Here is a 19987-nt window from a genome sequence, read left to right as displayed (position 1 = left end):
CCCTAGCAGACACCCCGTGCGTGCTCCCGTGAGAGCCTGGAGTGGCCTTGTGCTTGTGCAATCCCAATACCGGGGACCCGGACACAGGTGGATCCCTGGGGCTTACTGACAGCCAGCCTCGTTTAATTGGTGAGCTCCGGGTCCCGGTGAGAGACTGTGCCTCAGAAAAATCGAGGTGCCTGGCATTCCTGAGGGTAATATCTGAGGCTGACCTCTGTCTTCACGACGTACTCAAGCACACACAGAAGAAAAAAGCAAGTGAGGCTATCAGGTTGTATAACAGCATGACACCGTTTTATTAATGAAACAAAAGGAGTCTTTATGAGACGGATATCTGCCAAGGTGTTAACAGCTGATTTTTGTTGTTTTCTTTTGGCTTATCTGTGTTTCCTGTTGTTGTTGTTTTTTTTCAATGAATATCAATTATTTGCATGGTTTTAAAGAGCAATAAAAATAAATCAAACTCCAGACGGGTTGTACTTTTTCCTGTGCTCATCCCCAACCCAACCGTTCTCAAAAAAATATGCATATATATGTCAATCATCACAACACTCTCGAATATTCCCCCTTTCTCCCTCTGTCACTTAGACAACTGGGTTGAAGGGAGGGGCTGGCTGCTTCCAGAAGCCCCCTGCTGACTAGTGGCTGCAGAGAAGGCTGTAGCCTCCCTCTCTCTCCACCTCCTTCCTGCTCTCCTCTGCCAAGCCCTTCGCCCCCAGCAGGAAAAGGTGGGCTTTCCACCTTATTGTTTGTTTATGCAGATGATGCTGGCTTCAGAGGGCTAGGAACTCTGACCCACGCTGTGGTAACTTTGCTCCTGCCAACCTGGAGCCCAGGGACATGTGGGAGGGTGTGGGACCCCCCTCTCCACTGCTGAAGTGAAAACTGGCATCGTTGTGGCAAAATAAAGACAGAATTGTAATTGCTGCCGCCCGCCCCTCTATGCTGTGTGAGGAAAAGCAAGGCCCTAGGGCACAGCCATGCTGGTCCCTTCTAGAAGGCTGGAAGGAAGGGAGGGAAGGATGGGAACTGATTCTTCTGAGCTCCTGGATTCCTGAGCATCCATTCGGGTATGGCTGGGGACACTCAGGTAGAGAAAGCCCACTGGTTCACGGAGGTGTCGGCTCTGGGTGACCAAGGCCACCCTGGAGAGTTAAAGATGAATATTGGCTCCTAACATCCTCTCTTTCCCAGGAGTGCGTTGCCTGGGGAGGCCAGTGAACAGAATCGTCTGTAGCAAATCAAGGCTGGATCATTTAGGGAAGGGAAGGTTTCCTGAAATCTTGCAAGTTTCATGATGAGCCAGAGTTCATCATTCCCACCGTTCATCCAAGAGGCAGCTAGGAGCTAGGAGATCTGCCTTGACCCTGTAAAGCTAGGCTTCAAGGAAAGAAACAGGGGGCCCTTCGTGTCACCCTGGCCCCATCCAGAAAGCGCCCATATCAATCCAAGGCTTCTTACACACAGATGGAGTTGGTACACTTACTGGGGAGACAGGAGACCATGGCGCTCTTCCAGTTTTGTGCCCAATCATCTTGACCAAATCACTTCTCCCCACCCCCACCCCTTCTGCCCACACAGTGTAGTGTAAAAACAGGTTCCAAAGGGTGTGGTTGAAGAATCCCCAGCTGCCTGCCAACATTTCTGCTTTACCTGGAAGTCTGGTGCTAAATTCCAGTGACACAGTATAAACCAGCCTGGCTGCAGAAATCCAAGTGTGATCGATAGCGACATCACGTGGACACAATGGGTAACTGCATCAGCTTACACAGACGCCTCAGGGTGACATCCAGCTTCCTTCATTAAGGGGAAAGGAGCTGATTGCAATTAATCACACTCATCATCTTACGTGGGGAGCTGTCTTGGAGCTGGCAGAGAAACTCCCAAATCAGAAGACAGTCTCCCAGCCAGATCTCCCTGTCGTCAGCCTTCAGCTAGACACCTGTTTTGTTTAAATTTTCAAATACCAGTCCGATAGAAGAGTCTAGTATAATGACGGGAGAGTGATGGTAATCACGACGTTAATAAAAATTTAACAGGCTGTTTACTCTTGCTACTATTCTCGCAGGCACCACCCAACAGCCCGGAATTCATGTCCCCAATTTTCTGATGCAGAATTTAGGCTATGTCCGGGAGGGGAAGCTAGGTTTCAGACCCGAGCAGCCAGCATCAGACTCCATTTTCTTTGTTTTGTTCGGAGTCAGAGTTCTACCATGCAACTCAGGCTGGCTCGGGACTCAAGATCACAATCCTGTCTCCTGTGTGCTGGGATGGCAGGTGCTTGAGTTCCTTCCTGCCCTTTTGCCCCCTTTAAAAATACTACTACATGTGTGTAGATGGTTTGTGTGTGTCTGTGTAGCATATACCTGCTTGGTGTCCACAGAGGCCAAAAGATCACTTGGGACTGGAGCTGGAGATGGTTCTGAGCCATCATGTGGGCATTGGAAACTGAGCCTGGGTCTCTCTCTCTCTCTTTTTTAAAAGATTTATTTAGTTATTTATTATGTACACAGTGTTCTGCCTACCAGAAGAGGGCACCAGATCTCATTAGAGATGGTTGTAAGCCACCATGTGATTGCTGGGAATTGAACTCAGGACCTCTGGAAGAAGCAGCCAGTTCTCTTAACCACTGAGACATCTCTCTGGCTCCAGCCAGGGCTTTCAACAACTAACCCATCTCTAGCCTTTTTTTTCTCCTCTCCTCTCCTCTCTTCTCTTCTCTTCTCTTCTCTTCTCTTCTCTTCTCTTCTCTTCTCTTGTCTTCTCCTCTCCTCTCCTCTCCTCTCCTCTCTTCTCTTCTCTTCTCTCCTCTCCTCTTCTCTTTTTCCTTCCCTTCCCTTCCCTTGTTTCTTCCTTTCCTTTCTCTTCCCTTCCTTTCTCTTCCCTTCCCTTCCCTTTCTTTCCTTCCCCTCCCCTCTCCTCCTTTCCCTTTCTTTCCTTTTCCCACCACATCTCCCTCTTCTCATACCCCCGACTCTTTGCTTTTCATCCTTTCTTTCCTCTTTCTTGATTCTGCTCCCGCCTCCCCTTCTCCCTTGCTGGGCCATTATGGAGAATGGGAGAGACTGCTGCAGGCAGCCCGTGCTATGGAAGGCAGGAGGCCCCTCTGCAATGTAGTCTATGATTTCTCAGAAGAAAAACACCGGCTCCACCTGACCCAGAGGAACAGGCTCTGCCTGAGGGCTCCTGTGTCCTTAGACTGAGCAGGCTGGCTGAGTGCCTGAATGTTTTGGAAGGTCAGGGAGAACAGGGGGATTTGCCTGAATAGCAGCCCTGGCTTCGGTGTTTGTGTGAGGGAGGAAATGAGCTGTTCTGGTCTGGACTAGATGCTAGCCTCGGGCTATAAAGACTGCCAGTACACTGGTTTGGATTCCCTAGAGTGCTGATGAATGGTTGATTCTCTTTGGCAGTGAAAGTGGATACACGGGAGAGTGTAGTTGTACTTTTTTGTCAGGACCACCAGCCCACAAATAACGACACAGAGACTTCTTAGTAATTATGAAAGCTTGTTCTTTAGCTTCAGCTTGTCCCCGACTAGCCCTTATAACTCAGCTTAAGCTGCTTTTGTTAATATACATGGCTTTTTTTTTTTGGCTTTTTTTTTAACCTCTCCTCTATTCTGTATCTCTGACTTAGTCTGTCTGCATCTCACTAATTCTCTGCCAATGACTAGACTCACTCCTCCCTGTTCCTCTCTCTGCCTGGAAGTCCCACCTATCCTCTCCTGCCTAGCTATTGGCCGGTCAGCTTTTTATTAAGCCAGTCAGAAGGCACCTTGGCAAAGACACATCTTCACAGTGTACAAAGGTTATCCCACCACATGGGAGAGGCTTTAGGGTTGAACAGGCCTGGCTGGGTCCCTGCTCCTTTACTCATTATTGCTAGCCATGTGACCCGGGTCTCACTCCTGAGCCTCACTTTCTCAGACTGTAAATGTCCAGCAGGCACTCTAAGCTTGGGGGTGCTGTGGCAGCTAGAGAAGTCACTCACTGTTGAGTGGCATTCAGGAAGTGCTGGCCTTGTTTATCTGCAGTTTGTGCAGTTCTACCTGGAGAGGAGCCATCTGATAGATTTCTGAAGGTCACAGATTCTCACCCAACCTTCTTGAAGCACTGCCCTGACACAAGAAAGATAGGCTTTGGGTACCAGTGCGTGATAGCCTGTTTGAGATGAGGCTTGTGAGCTGTGGAAGGAGTTGCTGGTTTTCTGGTTCTAGATATCTCTGAAGGAGTTATTTAGCCAGGTTGGCAAAGCAGAAACAAAACTTTAGTATTTTGAGCCCTATCTTTTTCTGTATAGAAACCATTACCCAAAGAGCAGTATCGCAGCAGCCTTGAAGTGTCTAGAGAGACCCCCAGTACTAAGAACCATCCTCTGTGTAGTTAAGGAAGCACAGCTTGAAGATCAGAAGTGGGTGTCTGGATGCTAGTTCCAGCTCGGGTTTTCTTCCTGCCTCTCTGAGGTCACATGGTCATAAGCGTCTTCTGTGAATGCCTTGGTGTTTTTCTTCCTACCTCCACAAAAGGCAATGTCATCTTCTTTCCCATCTCTGTCTACTGGCAGAGGTATGGCCATGATTGGCATTGGTCATGAACACATTGCCTATCCTCTAAGACAGCAGCATCTGATATTTGAAATCTATATCATTCGTTACTTTTCAAGTTGTCCTGACTAAATAACAAACAAGAAACAACTTAAGGGAAGCTGTAGAGATTGCTCAGCCATAGTGAGCACCGACTGCTCTCCCACAAATTGTGGGATTAATTCTCAGCATCAACATGTTGGCTACAAATCTTCTGTAACTCTGAGCCCAAGGAATCTTTTGCCCTCTTCTGGCCTCCAGGGGCACTGCACACGTGTATGGTATACTTGCAGGTAAAATGCCCATTCACCTAATTTTTTTTTAAAAGAAGAAACTACCGTGTGTGGCTGTGCATACCTTTAATCCCAACACTTGGGAGGGAAAAGCAGGCAGATAGATCTCTGAGATCAAGACCAGCCTGGTCTGCAGAGCAAGTTCCAGGACAGCCAGGGCTACTCAGAGAAAGTCTGTCTTGAAAAACCCAAACCAAACCAAACCAAAGCCAAACAAAAAGCTGACAAGAAACAAGCCAAGCTGATGCTGGGCGTTTATGAGTAATAGTAAGTCTCTGTGTGTATTTATTTGGGAGCTGGGTGGTGGGTTCTGCAAAAGAGTAAAATACAAACAACAACACTCCATAGTGGTTCACAACTGCCTGTAACTCCACTTCCAGGGACTCTGACACAGTCACACAGCCATACGTTCAGGCAAAACACCAATGCACAAAAAATAAAAATAAATTATATATTTAAAAAAAAGGCTGGCTGGATGTAGGTCTGAGCTATAACCTCTAAGGCCTGCCTTCCAGTGACCCGCTTCCTTCTGGGTAGGTTCTACATCCTAAAGATTCCATAACTGCCCCCCTTTTCCACCCTTTGTTTGATGACTAAGTTTTTAAACCCATAAACCTGTAGGATGTATGTCCCTTAAGCCTGTGAGGCACATATATCAGAAGGTACACACTGGTGAATGACCAGATAGGCCACTGAGTACTGTAGCTGTGGGATCCAATACAGAAAACTAGCCCAGAAAGAGTGGCACTGGACTCTGGGCTGTAAAAGAGATGATAAAGTTTGGGCTGAGGTCCCAGTGTCACAGATTCTGTACCTATGTCACTGATTGGTTATATATTAACGCATCCCTCAAGATTTAATTGCAGTTAAAGTCAGGTGTGCACTTGGAAGGCAGCAGAGGTAGGCAGATCTCTTTGAGTTCCTGGTCAGCCTAGTCTACATAGCAAGCTCCAGGCCAGCCAGAGCTACAGTGAGACCCTGTCTCAAATACAACAGAGAGTAACAAAGGTTAAACGCAGTCATAATCCTGTATTATCTCATGGGTTCTGTCAGCCAGGACCCAGGGAATGTCTTCCAGGGGGGGGTGTTCTGTCTCAGGACTTTTCCTGGGGCTACAGGGAAAATGTCACCTGAACGCTTGTCTAGGACTGGATGACCTTCTTCTAGATGACTGCTCACAGTGACAAGCTGGTGCTAGCCATGGCAGGAATCTGCCATCCCTTCCTATCCTCTCCCAGAACTGCTCGAGTGGCTCCCCTAGAAGGAGTGATGAAGAGCAAGTGAGAAAGAAACCACAACATCTCTATGGTTAGAGCAGATTCATGGAGCTGTCAGACCAAAGTACCATGAAGAAGAAGCTGTAAATCAACAGAGAATGGACTGTCTTATTATTCTGGTTTTTTATTTATTTATTTATTATGTGTACAATATACAATATTCTGTCTGTGTGTATTTCTGCAGACCAGAAGAGGGCAGCAGACCTCATTACAGATGGTTGTGAGCCACCATGTGGTTGCCGGGAATTGAACTCACGACCTTTGGAAGAGCAGGCAATGCTCTTAACCACTGAGCCATCTCTCCAGCCCCCTGTCTTATTATTCTGGAGGCCAGAGTTCTGAAGCCAAGCCCTCAGGAGGGTCACAGTCCCCATGAGGAAAACAGGAGAGAAGCTTCCTTGCCTCTATGAGTTTTTGGTAGCCCAGATGCCCATTTGTGGATGTGTGACTCCCGTCTCAGCCCCCATTTGAGCATGATCTTCTCCTCTGAGTCCGTTTTTTTTTCTTCCCATGTGTCTCTCTTGCCTAATAAGGATTCCAGTCATTGGCCAGCACCACAGCACGTGGGGACCTCAACTCTCAAGGAAGTGAAGAGGAGAGCTGGGGAGACAGTTTAGTTCATTAAAGTACTTTCCCCACAAGCGTGAGAACCAAGCTCAATTGCCTGAGCCCACGTGGAAAAGCCAGGTGTGGGGCTGTATTTGTAATCATGTTCTGAGGGGGGGGGTCACGGGGGTTCACTGACCAGTAAGAGACCCAGTCTCAAAACCACAGGGTTGGGGCTGGGGAGACAGCTCAGTCAGTAAGTAGGAGGACCTGAGTTTGTTCTCCAGGATATAAATATTATAGCAAAGAAGCAAGGTGGCATGCATTGTAGTCACAGTCCTAGGGAGGTGGAGATTCCTGGGGCTTGTTTGCCAACCAGCTTAATCTAACTGTTGAACCTTGGGTCCCATCGGAAGACCCTGTCTCGGGGGCTGGAGAGATGGCTCAGAGGTTAAGAGCATTGCCTGTTCTTCCAAAAGTCCTGAGTTCAATTCCCAGCAACCACATGGTGGCTCACAACCATCTGGAATGAGGTCTGGTGCCCTCTTCTGACCAGCAGGCATACACGCAGACAGAATATTGTATACATAATAAATAGATATTAAAAAAAAAAAGACCCTGTCTCAAAAAACAAGGTAGATTTGAGGCCAGCCTGGTTTACAGAGCGAGATCCAGGATGGCCAGGGCTACACAGAGAAACCCTGATTCAAAAAAGAAAACAAAAACAAGGTAGAAATTATTCTTTCAGATGAGACCTAAGGGTAGAGTGCGCTCTTGTGCACAAACACATCTACACACACACACGAACACAAACACTGATGTACACACGCACACACAGAAGGGGACCATGCATTGAGCCGGCTCAGCAGCTACAGACTCGGGCTTCCAGGGATAATGGCCTGTGTTTGTCCCCCATGACCTACGACACAGGAGAGAACTGACGCCTCCAAACTGTCCTCTGACCTCCATGTGCTCAGCGTGTGCACATCTCTCCCCAAATAAATAAAAGCGTAGTTAAAAGAAAGCGAAAGAGGGGGCTGGAGAGATGGCTCAGCGGTTAAGAGCATTGCCTGATCTTCCAGAGGTCCTGAGTTCGGTTCCCAATCGACCTTGTCTCCATAGAGAGTGCCAGGCAAGCCAGGATTGCACAGTGAGTACTGGCTCAAAATAAAACAAAACACAAGAAACAGCCGGGCGATGGTGGCACATGCCTTTAATCCCAGCACTCGGGAGGCAGAGGCAGGCTGATCTCTGTGAGTTCGAGACCAGCCTGGTCTACAGAGCTAGTTCCAGGACAGGCTCCAAAGCCACAGAAAAACCCTGTCTCGAAAAACAAACAAACAAACAAACAAACAAACAAAACAAAAAAAAAACCCACAAGAAACAAAAACCAATACTCGGAGTGTGGGGGATGGGAGCTGTGGGAGTTTGAATGAGAATGGCCTCCATAGGGTCATAGGTTTGAACACCTGGTCTCCAGACAGTGAAACTGTTTCAGAGAAATTGGGAGGTGTGGCCTTGTTGGGAAAGATGCAGCAGTGGAGGTAGGCGTCAAGGTTTTGTTTGTTTGTTTCCCCAAGGCTGGGTTTCTCTGTGGTTTTTGGAGCCTGTCCTGGAACTAGCTCTGGTAGACCAGCCTGGCCTCGAACTCACAGGGTTCACCTGCATCGCCTCCCCCCCCCCCCCATTAAAGGTGTGTTGCCACCACTGCCCGGTTTTTAAAGACTGGTGCCATTCCCTGGTAGCTCTCTCTTTGTGGTTGGTTGTGTCTCAAAACGTGAGGTCTCAGCCATTGCTCCTACACTATGCCTGTCTGCCTGCCGCCATTCTCCTCAGCATGGTGGTCATGGACTCTAACACTATAAAACCAAAAGCCCCAAATTAAGACTTTTATAAGTTGCGTGGGTTGTGGCGTTTCAGCGCAGCAACAAAAAATCAAGAAAGGAAAAGCCAGAGGTGTTCTGAAAGCTGTGCGCCCGAGAGCTTTGCGGTCCCAGAGCCCTCAGCCACAGCGCCATTCAGAGCCCAGACTCCCATGAGTCTGTTCCTGGAGTGGGGCCTCCTTGGGTCTGGCCCAGGGGCCCTGTGAGTGTTTCCCACAGGCTTTCTGAAGAGCGTGGGTGAGCGGGCCACTGTGGTATCTTTTCAGACTCTTACAGGGCCTCCTGGAGGAGCAATGGGGTCTCAGCAGGAAGAAGTTGGGAGGGATGCTGGCTTTAGGTGGACTCCTGGACTCCTGACATGTATGGAAGAGCAAATAAAGGATGTTCAGGAAAGAACCACATAGAAGGTTCTGCAGAGCCCAGGGATCTCCTAGGGAAGAGAGTTCATTATCTTCCACACCCAGGGAGGACAGTCCTGTGTCCTCATTTCCTAATTGTTTTTCTTCCTCTTCCTCTCCTACCTTAGACCTAGAAAGCCACTAGCAACTGAAGTGGGGGTGTTCATGACAAAGTGGGGATGTTCATGACGAAGATTTTCATGTCTGCATCCTAGAGACCCGTGGCCCCCAGCTCCATGCCTCAACAGGGGCAGAGGAGGATTTATGTTTGAAGGATGACGAATACATCACTTAACTGTCTTTGCCTGGACGCTCTACCTCCTGAGGGACAGTAGATTTTAGGGCCTGAAAGGAGCTTGCCAAAGCATGGGCAGGGGAAGACAACAGTTGGCACCGACTGGGGGAGCTGAAACAATGGGGTTGCCTTGGGTCATGTCCCAGGCCACCGGGGGGGCGGGATGTGGGGGAGATGGGGCCTGGTTTCACAGACTCAGGCTTTGTCCAGTAAACCTGAACCTCCCATTTCCTACCTGCCGCCCCTAAAGGCGGGGCCTCCACGTGAGGTTCCTCAGCCTTTCTCAGCTGCTGTCTAGAGCCAAATAGTGTTTACTATCTTTTACTTCCTATCTGTCTGGAAATGACACGGAGTGTAACAACAGAGAGAGGACTCCTTGTTCCAGCGCAGAACGCCCACACCCTGCGAACTCTTCACCCAGCCTTGGCCTGACTTCACCCGGGAGAGGGAGGGGGCGGAGACGCTGGGCCCTGGCTGGAGGACAAGAAGCTCCTCTGCCTGGGAACAAAAGCTCTTTTTCTGGAAAGCTCAGAGCAAGTCAACTAGATGGGGGGGGGGGGTAGCCGGCAGAAGGGAATGTGGGGACAGTTCTTTCAATGAAAATGTCCCCAGGGTAATAGAGCAGTGATCTGATGAGTCCTTTAAAAGTCTGGTTAGCTATTGGCTCCTAGTCTTCCCCTCCTCACTGTCCTCGCACCAACACCAAGCTGAGGACGAACTCTGTTCTTAAAGAGACAGGCTTTATCGAGGCCAGCCTGGTCTACAGAGTGAATTCCAGGCTTTAGGGCTGGGAATGTAGTGGGCTGGTTGAGTGCCTGTGCCTGCCTAGTGTACTAAGAGCCCTGTTTGATCCTCTTGGTATTACAGAAACTGGGTGCAATGGTTCCTGGAAATCCCAACATGCAGGAGGAGGTGGAGGCAGGAGAACCAAGTGTTCAAGATGGTTGTTGGTTGCACAGTAAATTCCAAGCTAGCCTGGGTTAGGCGTGAGCCTCAGCCAACAACCAAACCAAACAAACAAACAAAGCGGGAGGGCTGGAGCAACAGATAGCTCCGTCTTGTCTTGCCCGCAGGAGGACTTGACTTGGAGTCTCAGAACCCATGGGGGGGGGAAAATGAAGCTGGGTGTGTGCTCTCGGGGATAGAGAGGGAGAGACGGGGGCATCTGGGGTCCACTTTAGCCTAGTCTAATCAGTCTCTCAGATCCCAGAGGGAGACTTTGTCTCAAAAAACAGGTAGATGTGTGCTGAAGGAGTGATAGAGAGGTCGCCCTCTGGCCGCCATGTACACGTGTGTGTACATACAGACACACAAGACACACATATACACTATATGTGTATACATATATAATTTTATTTATGTTTATGTGTATGAGTGTTTTGCCTGCCTGAAGGTCTGTGCACTGCAGGCATTCCTGGTTCCTGCACAGGCCAGAAGAACAAATCCCCTGGGGCTACAGTTTCAGACGGTTGTGAGCTGTCCTGTGGGTGCAGGGGATTGAAACCAGGTTCTCTGGGAGAGCAGCCAGTGCTTTTTACCCAGGAGCCATCTCTCCAGCCCCCGCAGGTGCGTATTTATAGTGGGGTAGGTAGTTGTCCTTCAGAGGATAGGGGTCTCATCTCCTTGCCAGAGATGTGACCCTGTAACTGCATTACACTGTATGAGCAAAAGAGAAGGCTTGGGGGGGGGGGTGTTTGTTTGTTTGTTTGTTTTCAAGACAGGATTTCTCTGTGTAGCCCTGGCTGTCCTGGAACCCGCTCTGTAGACTAGGCTTGGCCTTGAACTCAGGAAGGCTTGTGTCACCACACCTGTCTCTAGTCCTACAGTTTAAGATAGTGGTTTGCCTAATCCAGACTGCTTTATCTTTTCCTTGAATCAGAATGAGAATTTGCCTGAGATCCAGTTTTGGGCATACAAGTGAAATATATCCTAGAAGAAGATACAAAACCAAACCAAAACAAAACAAAACAAAAAAAAAAAAAAACAAAATCTGGTTTTCTGAATGACCACATGGAACAGAACCTTCTGCCAGCCTCTAGTGAGAAAGGCTTTTCAGAAACCACTAAGTTACTGTGTTTCATCCATTCTGAAAATCCAACTTTCCCTCTCATTCTCTTTGGAGGTGTGGCACCATTGGCCAGACAAACGTCATCAGAGGCCACATTCTGGTGTACCAAGTCCCAAGATTCTTTTTTTTAAAATGACTTGATGAAAAAATCTTCTGTTTGTATAAATAAATTAATTTAAAATTAACATATAAAATGTACAGGTCCTTGTGAGGAATAGTAATTTATTTATCAATGAAATTTAGAATACTGGGTGGAGAAGAACTGTGCACATATTTATTAATTTATGATACCATAAATGCATAAGAAGATTCTTCCTAGTGGCCTGGCACTATTTCTTTCTATTTCAATCCAGAATCCGTATTTTGGTCATTTCATTGCTCCCACAATGAAAACAATAGCAACACACCTCCTTGTTAGCTAAATACCCTTGTACATGCTATTGTTCATAAGGAGTCTTTCTCTGCCCCACCAGCCAGCTCCCAAATAATGACACAGAGACTTCTTATTAATTAGGAAAGCTTGGCCTGTAGCTTAGGCTTATTCATAACTAGTTCTCATATTGGAAATTGACATATATATATATTTAATATGGAATGCTTCATGAATTTTCATGTCATCCTTGTGCAGGGGCCATGCTAATCTTCTCTGTATCATTCCAATTTTAGTATATGTGCTGCTGAAGAGAGCACTGACCCATATTTTTTAATCGTTGTTCTACCATGTGGCTTTTTACCTTTCTTTCATTCTTCACCTCCAACTTATTCTGCCTCTCCTGGCTCTCCTCTGTGTACCTAGATTCATCCCCAGTTCCTCTCTTTGCCTGCCTGCCTATTTTCCCTGCCTATCTATTGGCTGTTTAGCTCTTGATTAAACCAATCATAGTGACACATCTCTGCATAGTGTAATCAAGTATCTCGCAACAATTGTTCCTTTAGGAGAACCACACCAAGGTCCTACTTAGGCCTTTCTATGCCTGTGTTCCATAACATTGGTGGTTACCAAGGCTTTGTCTATATCCTGGCCATTGCATTTCCTGCAAAAGTGGTGTTCTATGTCCTTTTAATAGAGAGCCCATGTGCAGTCCAGAGACTTTGTAATGGTTTGTCCTGTCCCTTTAAGAGACAAGCCACGCCCACCCCCACCTCCCCTCCTACCTCCCACCCCCATCCGCTGAGGCAAGCTGATGTTTAGCTTCCAGTCTGAGTCCCTTCTTTTTTATCTCTCTCTCTCTCTTTCTCTAAGAGACAGTTTCTGTCTCCTCCTTCTCCCTACTTCTTCCCTTCCCCCCTCTCTGTTTCTCTTTCTCTGCTCTTCCCCCTTCTCCCCTTCCCTTCCATAATCCACTAAATACATATCCAGCTTCACTCTGCATGGCATGCCTATCCATCTCCGTCTCTCACCCACCACGTGGCTTCCTGCCTGGGACCCGGCTGCCTTCATGGCCCACCGTGGTCTTGGACCCGCTGCCTGCTGCCACTCAGGGACCTGTAGCATGGTCTCATGGCCCGCTGCACACTGCCGCCACTCGGGGACCTGCAGCATTTTACTTAAACCATATAACAGACTTTCTTTGGCCAAAGCTAATGCTGAAAGAGGGATGTTGAACAAGTAACAATGTACCAAAGCACTTCCGGTTTGAACTAAAAGCCGTTTGCTAGTTTCTTCTCCCAGGTGGAGAGGGAGTTATTGGTTTGTTTTCCACACAGGTCTGTCTCATGGCTTCTCAGGTCACAGTCTGGTCCATTTTCATTGCTAAAGAGCCCCACGTTCCAGTCCGTTCTGAGACATGTCTTCCATCTGGGGCCACCCTGTCCTTCAGATATTCAGTGAGAAGTCCTCGCCAGTCACACACTTTATTGCCTCTGTCCCTCTGTCCTGGGCATTCCCGGTGCTGGGATCAATCAGGGGACTGGCTGTGCTTTGCAAGCGGAAACTGCCTCATGTGTCAAATATGTGGAATAAAGGAGATGAGAGGGGCCAGAAGGGGAGGGTGAGCGCCCACATGGCCAGCCTGAGGGACGTGGGAGCTTATACTGCTTCCCCCCCCCCACCCCACACCCCAGCCAGGAAAACCATAAACAAAGCCAGCAGAGAACACATGAATGGGTGAACAAGGGGTTGCCAGATGGCCAGGCGCACACGCTGTACACAAAAAGCCAAAGGAGCCGGGGTTACAGCTGAGCTGGAAGAGCACTTAAATGACGTGCATGAGACCCTTGGTTCAATCCGCAGAAAACAAAACCAAAACCCAAAACCCGAAACCATGTACTGTGGTCCAACCCTTGGGAGGAGGCAGAGGCAAGAGGATGAGTCATTGAGGGCTGACCTCAGCTGCTTAGAGGTACACAAGACCTTATTTAAAAAAAAAAAAAAAAGCAATAGCAAAGGCAGAGAGTTCTGAATGGGAAGAGGCAGATAATGGGACCATACAAGGTAACATCAAAATCTTTTTCTCAAAACCAGTACTCAGAGGAGAGAAAGGCACCAATCCACCTACTCCTCTAATGTTAATCGTTACCCAGTCTAGAGCTAGGCTGCCTAGGCTAGGGCCGTCTTGGCTGCTAGGTTTGGAAACCAGTTATGCCAGGAAATATTTTTTTAATGCTGAAGTCATAACCATTTAGGATGATAGGCTGAGCTCTTTGGTTGTGATAATGTTTATTCCAATAGAGAATGGGTTTGGGGCTTAGAGGGAACTCTGTGTGTGTGTGTGTGTGTGTGTGTGTGTGTGTGTGTGTGTGTGTGTGTGTGTGTTAGGGCTTGCGTGGTTTTAGTGTTTGTCACTTCCTAAGCATGTTGGATCCTTCTAATAAGATCAAGAAGGTACCAGAACAAAACTTGAAGTACGTCTACAGCTTGTGGGGGGGGTGACCCCAAGACTTTTAGTGGCATATTTTTTACAACGTTCCATCACCTAAGGTCCTGCTATGAAGGATGATATTGTCAGAGGTGGCATGGGAATGATTCCAAGACGAAAGGTGGCGGGGGGAGTCAGGCTGTGTGGTGCTGAGTGCGGTAAGGGTTCTGTGACCCGAAACTGGACCCTTGGCAAAAGCAGCATGCACTCTTCACTGTTGAGCCATCTCTCAGTTTTATCTAATAAATTTATTTGTGTGTGTGATGTATGGTATGTGTGTGTGTATGATGTGTGTGTATGTGTATGGTGGGTATATATGATATGTGTGTGTATGGTGTGTGTGTGCGTGTGTGTGTGTGTATGGTGTGTGTGTGTGTGTATGGTGTGTGTGTGTGTGTGTATGGTGTGTGTGTGTGTGTGCGTGTGTGTGAGTGTGTGTCTGTGTAGAAGTCAGGGGACAACTCTTAGGAGGTGGGTCTTGCCTTCTACCTCACTGAAGCTGGACCCCTCTTGTTTCTTGCTTCTGAACCTGTGAGCATTCTAGGCTATCTGGCTTTTTTAAAATGTGGGTTCTGGGAATTGAACTGTTTTGAACTGTTTCTCAGGGTAGCCCATTTCACGTTTTTTCTTCCTTTTTTTTTTTTTTTTTGGAGACAGGGTCTCTCTATGTAGGTAATGTAGATCAGGCTGGCCTTGAACTCACAGTGACTCAAGAGTTCTGGTGTTAAAGGTGTGTGCCACTATTCTTGTCTTTGTTTGTTTCTTTGTTTTGTATAAGAACATAGTCTGGTCTACAGAGGGAGGTCCAGGACTACACAGAGAAAGCCTGTCTTGAAAACAAACAAATAAAAAAGAAAGAAAAGAAAAAAGAATTAAAACCACATGTCACCGCACCCTTTCCTCTCTTTACTTCAGGTGTTTTGCCACGGCTGATGGAGGCTATCATAGCAGGAGCCCAGCTTGTAGGAAGCAGGCCTGGTAGTCTCCTGCCATCGGACGTAGCTCCTGCCCACCTCGCCTTCCGTCTAGCGTACTCGTGTGCGTGGTCCTTCACACTCTGACATTTGCTTTCAGGGTGATAACATTTCTCTCTTTGTCGTTTGTGTTTTCAGGATAGAAATAGCTGGCTTTGTGTTGGCTTCTTTTCTGGGGCTGGGAGTGGGTGTTTCTACGGAGAAAATTCTTGCGGCACAAGATCAGGAGGGTGGCATTACACTTGGAGCTCCGCCACCACCATGCTCATGGGAAAGCACCTCTCGACCTCTCGGGGTCCCTGTGAAGTGGCTCTTCCCTACCCCAATGTCTATTAGAAAACCTCTTTGTTTTAAATTATCACCACTATTTTAAAATTTTGTTTTGAGGCAGGGTTTCACGTATTCTAAACTGACCTTGACATCGCTCTGTAGCTGAGGATAATTTAACTTCTGATCCTCCCGCCTCTCCCTTCGGGTGTTGGGATTATAGGAGCAGGCTGTCATATCCAGTTCTATGTTGGTACTGGGACCAAACCTAGAGCTTCCCACAGGCCAGGCAAGTACTCTACCAACTGAGTTTCATGAGGTCCAACTTCCAAGAGGAGCATTGAAGAGTGGGGTGGCGATGGTGGTGGCACCTGCCTTTAATTCCAGCAGAGGCAGGCAGATCTCTGAGTTCAAGGCCAGCCTGGTCTACAGAGCAAGTTCCAGGACACCAAGAGCTACACAGAGAAACTCTTGTCTTGAGAAACAAAACAACAACAACAACAACAAAAACCAGCAAAGCAAAGAAAAACAAAACAAAGGAGTGGGGTTGTATACTTCACGTAGGTTGTTGTTAGACAATGTCTCATATAGCAGAGGCTGGCCTTGAGCTTCTCATACTCCTGAGTGCTGGGATGTCACCTCTATGCCTAACACATCATCTTTAAGTTAAACTAACACTTGACATCGTCTTTTTTTTTTTTTAATAAAAATGTGTAACCCAGGCTGGCCTCGAACTCGTGATCCTCCTGCCTCTGCCTCCTTCAGCAAATCCTACTGGCGTGCACCACCACAAATGGCCACTTGACATCGTCTTTAAGTTAAAATAAATGTTTAATTTAAAGATTCATTTATTACATATATAGTATTCTGCCTGCATGTATCCCTGCAGGCCAGAAGAGGGCGCCAGATCTCATTACAGATGGTTGTGAGCCACCATGTGGCTGCTGGGACTTGAACTCAGGACTTCTAGAAGAACAGCCAGTCCTCTTAACCTCTGAGCCATCTTTCCAGTCCTTAACCTTTATTTTTATTTTTTCTGTGTATGGTTATTCTTACTGCATGTATGACTGTTTACTATGTACATGTAGTGCCCTTGATTGGATCCCCTAGGATTGGAGTTACAAAAAAGTCACGAGCCACCATATGGGTACTAGGAACCAGATTTAATTTCTCTGGAATAGCAACCAGTACTCTTAACTGCTGAGCCATCTCTCCAGCCCTCCATTTAAAGCTTTAAAAAAAAAAAACCTTTACTTTTAGCATTTGTTTATTCATGAGCTTGTGTTTATGTATGTATATGTCTGTAGGAATGTATGTCACGTGCATGCGGGCACTCTTGGAGGACAGATCCCACAGAGGTGGAATTACAGGCATTTGTGAACTTCCCTACGTGGGCCCTGGGTTCTGAACTCATGTCCTCTGAATGACTAGTAAGTGCTCTTAAGCACTGAGAAGTTTCTCTGTTCCCATTTTAAAGTTATACAAGGAACAAACCTCTAACTTGCCTAGGTTTTATGGATGCTGGAATGGGATTTCCAGAATGTCACCAGCCTTCTCAGCTGGCCCAAAGAATAGCAATCATTTGTACTGACTGGCTTACTCTTGCTTTTTTTCTGTGGGTAGAGGAAAGGTTTGAGTTTTATTGGAGTTGTTTAAGTGATAGGTTCCCTGGGAAGAAGAGAAGAACAATGGGAAGGAATTAACCACTCTGCATCCTAGCCTGCACAGCTCGCTTCTGGCCCCAGTAAGGGAAAAGCTGGAATGAGAAAAGGAGAAGGAACTGTGTAAGATTTTGAGCAAGTAAAATCACAAGCATGTAGACAGAGACAGAGGTTTCTGTCCCACCCAATCCTGCCCCATCAGGCAGTCGTTCAGTCACACAGAGGTCTATATAAATTATAAACTGATTGGCATTTTAGTTCACACTTCTTATTAACTCTTATAACTTATATTAGCCCATAATTCTTGTCTGTGTTAGCCACGTGGCTTGGTACCGTTTTCAGCGAGGCAGTCACATCTTGCTTGCTCTGGCTTCCTCTGTCTGTGTGACAACTGCAGACTGAAACTTCCCTCTTCCCAGAATTCCCGTTGCCCCGCCTATAGTTCCTGCCTGGCTACTGGCCAATCAGTGTTTATTTAAAATACAAGTGACAGGGTACAGACCATTGTCCCACAGCGCAAGCAGTTTTGCTTTGTTTCTTTTGGGCCTTTTGAGGCAGAGTCTCACTATGCAGCCCTGGATGGCCTGGAACTTGTTATATAGACCAGGCTGACCTCAAACTCACAGATATCTGCCTGCCTACATTCTGAATGCTGGGATTAAGTTCATCAAGTCCAACTAGTTAAGAAAGTACACCACCAGTGTGTGTGAGGTCCAACTAGTTAAGGAAGTACACTACAGTGCGTAAAAGGGTAGTATATCCCTTTGGGTCTAGCACGTGGGAGGCAGAGGCAGGAGAATCTCTATGAGTTCCAGTCCAGCCTGGTCGATATAGGGAGTTCCAGGACAGCTAGGATGACTTAGAAAGACCCTTTCTCTAAATAAATACACAAAGAAATAAGATGATAATATTCTAAGAAAAGAAAACAGTACACACTCAGTGAGAGGGTCGTTGCCTCCTCCTGCCTTCCTCTTTGGCAACTTGCTGACCTACGGAGGCCTTAGCAGGGAGGGGAGAGAATATTTGTTCCCAGCAGAGAGACGCTGTTCTTACAGAGGCGTTCCTTTTTACAGGGTTTACAAACGTCAGGTCACCAACGGAGAAGCTGAAGTAGAAGAACATAGTTGGTTTGCTCCTGAGCCCTTGAGGGTTTTCCAGAAACAGCATGACAAGGAGACCTTCCGGAGAGGCTAATGACGTGTAGGCTGGGACACAGAGAAGTACAAACAGGATGTTGAAGTTCAGCATTCTAAGATACCAGGCCTTCTTTCTTCTATAGGTGGGTCATAATAAAATTCTGTCTTTAGCAATGACACCATGAAAAATGCCATGGGCTCCTTGGTAAAGTGCATACTTGTCGCTTGCACAAGGCTACAAAGCAGGCCTTGGGTTCATTCAATCCCTAACCCTGAAACCAAAAGGGGCTTGGGGTGTAGAGGGTAGAGCACAGGTCTTGAGTTCTGGAAGCCCTGGGTTTGCTCTCCAGCACCAAAGGCATTCCAGGAGGATCGGACAGATGTTCAAGGTCAACTTCAGCTAGAGAGGGAGTTTAAGGCCAGTGTGGATTACATAAGACCCTATCTCAAAATATAAACATAGAATAAATAAATAGGGGCTAGAGAGATGAGTCAGTAGTTAAGAGCCCAGGCTTCTCTTCCAGGGGACTGGGTTTGATTCCCAGCACCTGCGTGACCACTCTCAACCACCTGCAACTCCAGATCCAGGGGATCCTATACCCTCTTCTGACCTCCCAGGGCGCTGGGCACACACACTCACACAGTGCATAGGTTAAAAAAAAAGAATAAAATAAAAATAAATTTAAAAGTAAGTAGATAAAACTTACAGAACAGCATCGGGGCAGTCCATCCCCCTACTAGTTGATTGCCCAGCCCCCCACTTCTTGGAGGGCTCTTTAGTTAAAAATGAGGGATATCTCTGTCCCCACAGCAGCAACTAGAGAAAGTCTAGCTGCAGCGCTTCTGAATGGAAAGAAAATAGGTTTTTGTTCTGTGTTAGGGACAATGAATCAGATAGGATTGGATATAGGCTTCTGAGGCAAAATTTTTGCTATTTCAGCTGAAGAAGGAGAAGATGCTCTGAATAAATGGCGAATACGGAATACAGATTACAGCCGTGAAGGGGTTGCCGGCATCAAAGGGCAGCAGAGTATCTGTCCCAGGTCCACTTCAACATTTTTTTTATTTTATTTACTTGTCTTGGGGGATGGGCAAGAACATGCCATAGCACGCATGTGGAGGTTAAAGGACAACTCTGTGCTTTGATTTTCTGCTTCCCCCCCTGTGTATCCTGAGATTGGTTCAGGGGATGGAATTGAGGCTGTCAGCTCGACAGCAGGAGCCATTACCATTGCTTTTTGGTTTTGTTTTTGAGGGAGATGTGGGTGCTGGGGAGCGAATCCAGGTCCTCTGCAGGATCAGCAAGTGTTCCTAACCTCTTAGCCGTCTCTCCAGCCTCAGGCTCTTTTCCTAACTTTGACACTAAGCCGTTAGTTATCTTCACATTGAGAATTGGTAGACTTGCTTTGCAAACCCTTATCATATTTTCCAGAAGAGCACACGGATTCAATCTGAGTCATTCTTTACTCCTTTGGTCCAGACAGACTCTCTGGGCATGGTATCAAGGTCCCCATCCCTTCATGGCAGATTTCTGAATCCCTGGTTGATCTCTGGTTGCCCAAGGGGCATGGATGCAGATGGTGGACTCCTGGGTCACCACCTCGTTGATGATGGCGTACAGTCCTCCCTCTATTGCTCCCTGTCGGTCTGAGTTAGAAAGGATCAAAGAGGCAGTCACATTGCTCCAAAGCAGACAAAGAAAGGTAGGGAAGAGGCTCCTTTAAACTGCAATGTGTAAAATAGAGGTGC

The 19987-nt window shown here is 47.3% G+C and overlaps 1 non-coding gene across 1 annotated transcript; it reads right to left on the bottom strand.

Annotated features, from left to right (window-relative positions):
- Positions 1-11925: 11925 nt before the first annotated feature.
- LOC142835435 (U6 spliceosomal RNA) lies at positions 11926-12032 on the bottom strand. Its single transcript, XR_012907862.1, has one exon. It is a non-coding gene; the product is annotated as a U6 spliceosomal RNA (small nuclear RNA).
- Between the last annotated feature and the right edge of the window lie 7955 nt (positions 12033-19987).

This window comes from Microtus pennsylvanicus, chromosome 14 (assembly GCF_037038515.1).
Source record: "Microtus pennsylvanicus isolate mMicPen1 chromosome 14, mMicPen1.hap1, whole genome shotgun sequence".
NCBI lineage: Eukaryota > Metazoa > Chordata > Mammalia > Rodentia > Cricetidae > Microtus > Microtus pennsylvanicus.
The sequence above is the reverse complement of the archived record's forward strand: the minus strand, read 5'-3'. Positions and strand labels throughout refer to the sequence as shown.